We start from the raw sequence: 9790 nt of genomic DNA, 5'->3' as shown, positions 1-9790 counted from the left end.
GGATAGAATTCACTGTAATTGGATTTGAATCCAGATCAGAACTGGATTTATGTTATGGACTTGTTTTTTTCATTTGTACAGTTGCCTGAAATTACTTTTATTGTGAATTGGTGCTATATAAACAAACTGGGCCAAATTAAATTGATGTCAAAGCATCAATAAACAGGATTCAGTGCTGGTGTTGATTTTCTGAACTTTTGAAAATATTAAAGCAAAAGAGCAAAATAGTCTGCATGGACAACATGAAAAGCTGTGTTTTGTTCAAACCTGAGCTCCAAACCTATTAAGCACTGGGACATGAGAGTGCAGATGAAGATCATATTGATTAGTCTTTAGTTCAGGGGTAGGCAACCCTGGTCCTGGAGAGCCACTATCCTGCATGTTTTACTTGTTTCTCTGCTCCACCACGCCTGATTCAGAGGTTAAATGATCTCTTCATGTTCTGCAGAAGCCTGTTTATGACACAGTGATTCAAATCAGGTGTGTTGGAGCAGAGAAACAAGTAAAACATGCAGGATAGTGGCTCTTCAGGACCAGGGTTGCCTACCCCTGCTTTAGTTTAACAGTGTGAGCACTTCATTAAATTTAGTTTTAAATACCACACTTCCTCAACTCTTTCCTTGTCCACATCCTGCCCTCCTGTAAAAATGTAAAATACAATCAAAAAAATCCTAAAGTATTCATGTAATTAGTGTGTTGCTCTTTGTCTTTTGGTGTTCAAAGAACCACAGAAAATCACTTAAAATAAATGATTAATTTACTTTAATTTGGTTAAAAATAATTCATTACTGTATAATAGTATTATTTTTATTTTTTTGCTGTCATACTTTCAGTGTCTGCAAATTTGTAAATAGGAGAAATGACTCCTTTTTATAAAGGAATTAAGTGCATCACATACATGAAAACTGTATTTGATTAAACAACTAAAATTATATTAACAAGTTCAGTCCTTCAACATGTTCATCACTATATGTATTAACTGCTAATAAACTGATATAAAAAAAAACAAAAGTCTTCTTTCAAATCAACTGTTGTACAAAAAAACAAACAAAAAAAACAAAACAAACAATTTTGAAGCAATTTTTTTGGGGGGGTGGGGGGTGGGGGTGGGTGATATCACTGTGTGCAATTTCTGCAAATACCCTGCAAAAAAGGAGGAATTTTTTGTTGTTTTTTTAATCTATATAAACTGACCATACAATTTTTCCTTGTCGTAGATTTATGAAGAATAAAATGCAGGTCGCTCGTTTCAGCATCTATAAAGTTACGATAGATCCAAGCTGTTGTTATGTCTGTTGCTGTATTATGACATTGAATTATTTAAAAAGCAGGGGATGTTGCTCCAGAACTAAATTATGTTCTTTCTGCTGATGACGTTTGTAGTTACCTAGTAATGCACACATCCATCCTGACTTTTAATTGTGTTTATAAACAGACAGATGATTGATTTCAGCTTCAGCCATGACAACTTAATGTTCATTATTTCCTAAAAAGATTTAAGTACTGAATAAACAGAAAACTTCTTGATTGATAGAATTTAGAAAAGGAGATAAAGTTTTGGTTTTAACTTCTACATTTTTACTTTGTGAATGAGGTGTTAAATCCATCTTTTTTACCTTCTTGCTCTTGTTCAGGGTCACAAAGAGCGGTTCGGTCAACTGAATGAGAGAAACACTGGAATGCCAACAAGATGAGAATTTATGCAATTTTGCATGGGTATGTGTGTGTTCATAGTTACAATCAGAATGGCAGCAGATCATCAATATGAGAGTAAATTAGCTAAACTTAGCAGAGGAATCCAATGTTTTGCCATTAATTGTTATAATTATCAGAACCAGCATTTCAAAGAACATGGCATTATGTTTCAAAGGTGAGTATTATGCCATATTAGTTCATAAATCATTGAAATGGTGACCTTTTCAGTTTTTGTCTGTCTGAAAATAGTTCACAAATCAAAAGTATTTATGCTAAAGTGAGAAATTACCGACCATTGTAACTTAGGAAATGTATAGCTTCCAGAAACATGAGTGAACATGTAGAACTGTCAATTTACTCAGTTTCAGGACCTTTTCTTTAGTCCAAAATCAAGTGGGACAGACTTGTTGTGTACTAACAGGTAGGCAGAGAAAACACACTCACAGCTGGTATTAGCATCAATAGCATTTACTCTATTTTACAGAACTCAAATGTTGCAGATACATTATGTAGATTGTAATTCTGTATGCCAATCACAAGATGGCAAAAACAAGTTTGTAGCATCCAGACTAGATGTCTACTGTTTGTTGTGTGCAGTCACCACTGTCACCACAGGCAGGCCCTTAGCATCTTAGCCCTGCCATTCTCTACCATCTTAGGTGGAGTCTCCCACTTTGACTGCGGGACTTCCAGTCCATACTCGGTACAGATGGTCCTGTACATTATTCCAGCCCCTTGGTTATGGCGTTCCATGTATCCTTTGCCTGTCTGCATCTTACATCCTGTTATTATGTGCTGGACTGTCTCAGGGATATCTTTACACAGCCTGCATCTTGGGTCCTGCCTGGTATGATAGACCTCGGCCTCTATTGCTCTTGTGCTGAGGGCCTGCTCTTGAGGTGCCATGATTAGTGCCTCTGTGTGGTCCTACAGTCCAGCCCTTTCTAGCCACTGGTACACTATTTCAGCCATTTGGTAAACAAACAATTGTTAAAAAAATTAACTCTTTCAAAATACTGTAAAAGAAATTGTAAAAGAATTAGCAGTGCTCTGGTTAGGCTAAGCAGACATGTAAAGTACTGAATTACTTAAAGTGCAGAGATGTTCTGGTTTGCTTACAATGATTACAGTAGTTGATATTTTCATCACAGTAGTGGTAGTATGTCGAGTTAGCATTTTGTCTCTGATAATGCTTGACCAGGTTAGAAGGCTCACTTCAGAATACTGTTCTGTTTGCATGATATATGTTTATTTAAGTAAAATAAGACTATTTCTATGTGTTTTGGCGCCGATGAAACAGCATACAGCACATATCAGGCATTAACAATGTGTGGCTTTAGCATATAAATAATACAAAATGATACATGTAGATCTTCACAAGATGGCTGCTTCACAAGATCTCACCTCCTTGTCAGTGGCCATTCCATTTCATTGGTGCTGCCTATGAACTGACATTGCCCACACAGACATTAAGTGATATTTTTCATGTGCAGATAAAAAATCTTCTAATTTTATTTATTTATTTTATATAAAAGGGGACACTGTACATTGTTTGATATTTAAACAACTTAAATATGATTTAGCCAAAGGCTAATTTTGCTGAATGTAAATAGGCATCCAAATTAAAACAAAAAAAAACAACAACTTAAAATCAGTAGTAATATCCACAACAATTAAAATAAATTAGAAATACTGCAATGTAAATAAATAGAAAGAACAAAACCATTTTTTTTTCTATTCATTGAATATAAAAGGTTACTTAATGTCGACAGTATTTGATTATCAGAAAACCATGTCCTCACGCTGCATATGAATGAGCAATACAATGGAGACTGGCAAGCTGGTGTAGATTTCCGCTGATGTGATGCTGCAAATGGAAAAAACGGTGTGACCAAATGTCTTTTTAAATAGAGTTGCAGTATCTCCTGTGGTAGCTGCCCTTGTAACTCTATTTACAACATGTTTAGCATGTACAAAATCAGCTGGAGGACAAGGAGCCATATCATGAAGAATTCAATAAATCTGACAAACATTCCAGTGCTTTATAAAGGTTTCATAAATTAGGAGGGTTTATTTCTTAAAAATATGATAACGATGAAAACTGAATGACTTCCTATATATAATTTGTAGGAATATTTGTATAATAATAAGTGCTTGTTTCTACTGTGATTCCAAAAAATGCCATTAACATATTTCTTGAAACAACCAAAAGACACAATAAAAATTGGCCCATTCAATCAGTTTTGTAATGTTTTAATTTGTCAATTCACTGTGATTAATAAACTGAGTCCTCCTGAGACCTTTCAGTCTGAAAGCTTTTTAAGATTTATACAGAAGCAGTGAAAAGCTGCAAAGTTTGTTCCTAAAACGCTTAGTTTAAAATACCACAATTAGGTATCATTCAAGTTTTTGTGTCTCTAAGACAAGCTTGTAATCTAACTAACTGACTGGATTTGTCAATGTTCATTAAAATATAACTGAATATCATTGGCATAACAATTAAAAGTTATCCCACAGTGACTAATAATTTACCCAATCGAATGATATATAAACTAAAGAGTACTGGTCTAAACACTGAACTCTGAGGAACTCCATGATTAACTTTAATGTATGAAGATTCATTATTAACAAAAATAAATTGAAATTTATCAAATAAATATGATTTAAACCATCTTAGAGTCATTTCTGTAATTCCAAGATCATGTTCAAACCTCTGTAATAAAATATTGTGATCAATTGTATCAAATGCAGCACTGAGATCTAACAGGACAATTATGGACACATGTCCAGATTCTGAGTGTCAGGTTTCATGGATTTGTCAAATGCGAGCAGCTCGGCAACAGACAGATTCAGGAGGCAGCGATAAAGGCAAGGGATTTTATTTACTGTGCAAGGAGGGAGGGAGGTGTGGATCTGGAAGGAAAGGTTCTTAGTAAGTATAGATATACGGCAGCAGGTAGGGAATGTTGCAGGTTTAATGCTGAATATCTCTCTCTTACAGGTTTGTGGGGAGAGGGCGAGGAGAGTTGGTTCCTTGATGGAGACAGACAGGCAGCACCACAGGCTGAATCAGGTGAGTGGCTCTCGGGATTCTCCTTCGAGAGGTGGTGAGTGACACAGACCGGACAAGATTCCAGGAAGCAGGTAACTCTGAAAGCATACAGACGATACAAAAACATTAGCAGGCACAGGGAGGCAGAATTTAGTAGAGGCAGAGTTGCTTTACCAAAGGCAAGCGATGCTCCAGCGCTGATCAGATCCTTACTGCAGCCTAAGTACCCAGCACCCTGATGACCTTGATTCTCCGCAGCTGTGGGCGGTTAGTCTGCCAACCAGTCAAGGGCTGGAATGGGTAACCAGGAGGCAAACTCACAAAATACGACACTGAGGCCATGAGGATATCATTAATAACTTTCAGCAGTTATTTAAACTGTGACTAAAACTCCTCAAACAGATTACATCTGCTCAAATACTCAAGTAATTATTTTGTAACTATTTTCTGATTAAATTTTGAGATGAATAGCAACTCGATATTGGTCTATAATTGGTTAGAGCTTCTGAATCAATATAGGCTTCTTAAAGGTAGTAGTACACTGGGCTGCAACCAAGACTAGTTGGCAACTGAATAGTGACTCAATATTACAAGAAAATAGGCTAGTAATAGTTTTTTAAAATAGTTTTTGTTGCCATTTGGTCTCATTTTGTGCAGCCAATTCCTTAAAAGCATGACCTATTTTTGTATGCACGACTGGCAAAACTGTATTCTAGGTACTGCACATTTTTTCACTGCCCACCACTACCCACATTAAACCTGCCTCAGATTGTTTTGAACTCACCTTGGCACCTCCACATTTATTTCTTAATCTACTTCAATACATTTTAGAAATATAGATTTGGAACAGTTTTCCATTTATTATTATTAATTATTGTGTGCCTATTTTGGACCTGGACATTCAGGGCTATATATATATATTTCACTAATTATTTTATCAGGCACAAATAGCTATCAGATAAAAAAAAATTACAAATCCGAGATGTCAGAAGAAAAATATCTGTTTTATTACATGGAGGGTAGAAACAAGGAAAAGAATGGAGAGAATCATATAAGAGGATATAAATATCTTCCCTCTTGGCACAAAAAGCTTGTAAAATGAATCCATGCGGGGGAGGGGGAAAAAAAAGAAAAGGGAAAAAGAAGGAAGGAAAAGGAGGTTAGAGCACAAAAAAGAAAGAAAAAAGCAGATACCAGGGCATTAAAAAAGGTGTTAAAAGGATGGAAAATGAGAGAAGACAAGGAGGGATGAGATTCTGCTGGAATAGAGAAAAGTCAAAGCATGGGGTGCAACAGAAGGATGGAGAAAGTGACAGACAAAAACAGGCAGACATAAAGAGCTATTTTAGTAATGATGTTGTTGCCATAGAGACAATGTCCTACTCCACAGGTGCCTCATGCAGATTTTTAAAAGGACTCTGATTGGTGGAGGCCTTTGGAACAGAAAGTCATTCATTGGCTGAGGGGTGAAGGGTAAAAGTCATTCAGTTGTTTCTAATTTCACTTCAAAATCTGAGTTACTTTTATTGATCTTGATTAAATAAAACTAAAGAATATTCAGTATTTTACACAAAGAAAATATATTTCAAAACATGACATAGATACATTGCTAAGTTTAATGTAAAACACGTAAACCATCTGATATATTGTTTTATTCCATGTTTTGACTTTCACCTGTTGCCATGAAAGGCAATCTGTCTGTTAGTTGGTCCGTTAGCAAAATATCTTGTGAACCACTTGACAGATTTTAATGTACCTCAGAAAATAGTAATTGGATAGACATCTACAACTGATTCACTTTTAAAGTCAATCCAAATTAAGATGTCCTCCACAGATAATTGGCCTTATGCACAAAAATGGCTATAACTCATTCAGTCTTACAGAACCTGAGCTACTATTTGGCTTGATGGTAGCTGAGAGTCAGCTCAGCAAATACTATGAATGCTAACTGATTATGCAAAGTCTTCAACTTTAAACTTACAGTTTAAACTTTGACAGGCGGCAGGTGACTAAATATGCATTCTTTCAAAATGTGCTAGTTTTTGGTCAGATATTTGAAGTGTTTTAAATATTTGGATGGGAAATATACAGTGCCTTGAAAAAGTATTCATACCCCTTGAGCCTTTCCACATTTTGTCACATTACAACCATTGTATGGCATTTGTTCACAATTTGTTGAATCAAACTTATATTGAATCACATTATATTGGGATCGAAGGCTAAATTGTATTTTAATTGTATTGTATTTCAGTTGTATTGTGATTAAAAATTTAATTGTATTGGAATTAAAAACTGAATCATACTATAATTAAGGGCCAGATCATATTGTGATTAAAGGCTAAATCATATAAAAACATAGGCTGAATTGTATCATTGTTAAAGGTTTAAAAGTATCGAGATCAAAAGTTAAATCGTTTTTCTATTAAGATGAGGATTCTGGGTTTCCCTCAGCGTATTATAAGCCTGGTGGGGCGGCAGGCTTTACCACCCCCACCGCTAGGCTAAGCTCTGCTTGTTTATTGTAAAATACGTCATTTTTTAGATACGTTTTTTTCCACCTGTACCCCCCAAACCGCTACCTTTCTCTACCTCTTTATACGGTAACACCTACTACAACATACACCATGTCACAGAGATAGGGTCAAAAGACGTTGGACTTTTTTCAAAGTCAGAGGAGTATGAAGCACCAAAGCAGACAAAAGCTCCACGTACAGATTCGTGCATGAGACCAAATGGCCCGTGTGAGACAGTGACATTTTTTTAAGAACCCCCCCCCCCAATAAATCAAAAACCTATTTTAATGTAATGTATGTGAAAAACGATTTTATGGATCCCCTCTTTTCGTTGTTTATTCTGTTTAAGTCAGTAAAGTCAAGACTTTATTTTTGGTTTGATTATACTGGAAGCAGCAATCCTTGAAATTTTCTCAACACCTTTGTGGACCACTTTTTTAGGGTCTTCACTTAAGCTCCTTGTACGAAGTATAGACAAGATGTGCTGATTGTGCATATTGGCTCGCTCCATCATCGAACAAGCATTGAGATGGCAGCACAAAACAGCAAAAGTAAACAGTAAATAATATAAATACATTACACTGACTGAAATGAATTAACCAATCAATAATTAAAATGTAACATCTCTTATGTTTTTCATGTTCTAGGCTTGTCACTCAATTTGTATTTATTTGAATTGTACTTTTGTTGAAAAAATTTCCCTCACTGTACTACCTTTGCTAAATGTAACAATTCAATGTTTGAGAAATTTCTCACATACACACTAACAGTGTGTGACAAACAAGTCGTGTTTTTGGTTGATTCAAAAGCCACATATTCCTGTTTGAAAATTTCTGAGTTTGAGCACCTACACCCTTTTAGTAGCAGACACATTCACCTTGTAGGGGTCTCAGAAAATCTGGTGAAAATAATTTAGTTTTCCAGTTTTGCTGATATGTGTTGATGAAGATGGAAAAAAGCTTAAAACACTTATTCCTGCTTTTGTCCTGTTATCCTCTGAACCGGCATGATGTGCCAGTTTGGTCTAAGGTGTATTGGTTTAAAAATCCACTCTCAAGATGTGCAAATTCACCTTAACTCAACCTCTGTATGTGTCAATTTTTGAAACAGGAAACTGAAGCAAGAGTCAAACCCTCCTCTAGCTTTATGCATCCTCAGTCTTAACATTGTACATCATATGTATCATAAGGCCTCAATCCTCTGTACGCACACAGTGGTTTAAGATACTAAGTGACAGCTCCCTTGATTTATTGGGATGAGAATTTTTGTTTCCTTGCAATTCCCTTCATCCAACAGCAGAAACAACTTTTTGATGTATACAGATCTGTACCACACATCTCCCTGGCCAAACCACAAACTAGCTGTTAGAACAGGGGTCGGCAATCCTGGTCCTTAAGTGCAAATATCCTGCATGTTTTATTTCTTTCCTTGCTCCAACACACCTGATTCAGTGGTTAAATTACCTCTTTGTGTTCTGCAGAAGCCTGTTAATCACCCATTGATTCAAATCAGGATGTGACGATCTGGTTTCTGTCTCTGCCCTGCTAGTGGTTCTGGTGACATCGTTTCCTCAGCTCTGGACAATTCTGCTGATGAGCAACACCTGTATTTAAGGTTCCACTCGGGTTCAGATCTTCGCTGGAGCATCGTGCCTTTTGGGTAGATTCTTCAGCTCCTTGGTGCTTTAATTACGTCTTGGCCAAGTTATTCATGCCTCTGTGTTTTCTGCTGTGCTTCAGGTTGTGTCTTATTTTTGGATCTGACCTCTCATTTTTGGATTCTGCTTTGCTCTTACTGGGAAAACTTACCTGCCACTGGACCGCCGAAGCTCGTCACCTCGCCAGGACTGCCTTCTCCTCTTTCCTTGTCACCTCCATGCACCTCCACGTCTCTGAAACAGTAAGACAGAAAAGGAACCATTACTCTTCACTTCACAATCTCCTCAAACCGTGTAAAAGCCTGAGACTCACCTTGTGCCTCCTCGCCCTTCTTCCAGATCACCCCGATGATTACCTGAATGTACATTTCATACTCGCCTGTAAATAGTCTCCTGTAAATAAATTTAGTTACCTTTAGCCTGCTTCCGTGTCTGGTTCTTAGTTCTGCTCCCTGACGAGTCTTGGTTTATGTCACTCGAGGACCAGGATTGCCCACCTGTGTTAGAAAGATGTAGGCCATTTTGCAGCTACATGTAAATCTTGTACAGGTTCAGGGGGGAATAATGTATTTACCACAGCTCAGAGCCTTTGAACAGAATCACTCTGTTACTGTCCATTGTCTTTACACTGTAGAGCAGGGGTGTCAAACTCCATTCCTCGGGGGCTGCTCTCCTGCATGTTTTAGATGTGTTCTTGCTTTAAAACACCTGGTTTAAATGGATGACTTGTTGCTCTGCTCCTGGAGAACTTGATGATTTGGTGAGGAGGTAATTAAACCATTTGATTCAGGTATGTCGGGCAGAAAAACTACCAGAACAGCGGCCCTTGAGGCCTGGAGTTTGACACCCCTGCTGTAGAGCATGTTCCTGACA

The 9790-nt window shown here is 37.0% G+C and overlaps 1 long non-coding RNA gene across 1 annotated transcript; it reads left to right on the top strand.

Moving 5' to 3' along the window:
• Nucleotides 1–8754: 8754 nt before the first annotated feature.
• On the top strand, nt 8755–9331 carry LOC119617560. Its single transcript, XR_005233887.1, has 3 exons — nt 8755–8919; nt 9000–9159; nt 9257–9331. It is a non-coding gene; the product is annotated as an uncharacterized LOC119617560 (long non-coding RNA).
• The last annotated feature ends 459 nt before the right edge of the window (nt 9332–9790 follow it).

Source organism: Kryptolebias marmoratus, linkage group LG12 (genome assembly GCF_001649575.2).
Source record: "Kryptolebias marmoratus isolate JLee-2015 linkage group LG12, ASM164957v2, whole genome shotgun sequence".
Classification (NCBI taxonomy): domain Eukaryota; kingdom Metazoa; phylum Chordata; class Actinopteri; order Cyprinodontiformes; family Rivulidae; genus Kryptolebias; species Kryptolebias marmoratus.
This window is presented reverse-complemented; position numbering and strand designations above follow the sequence as displayed.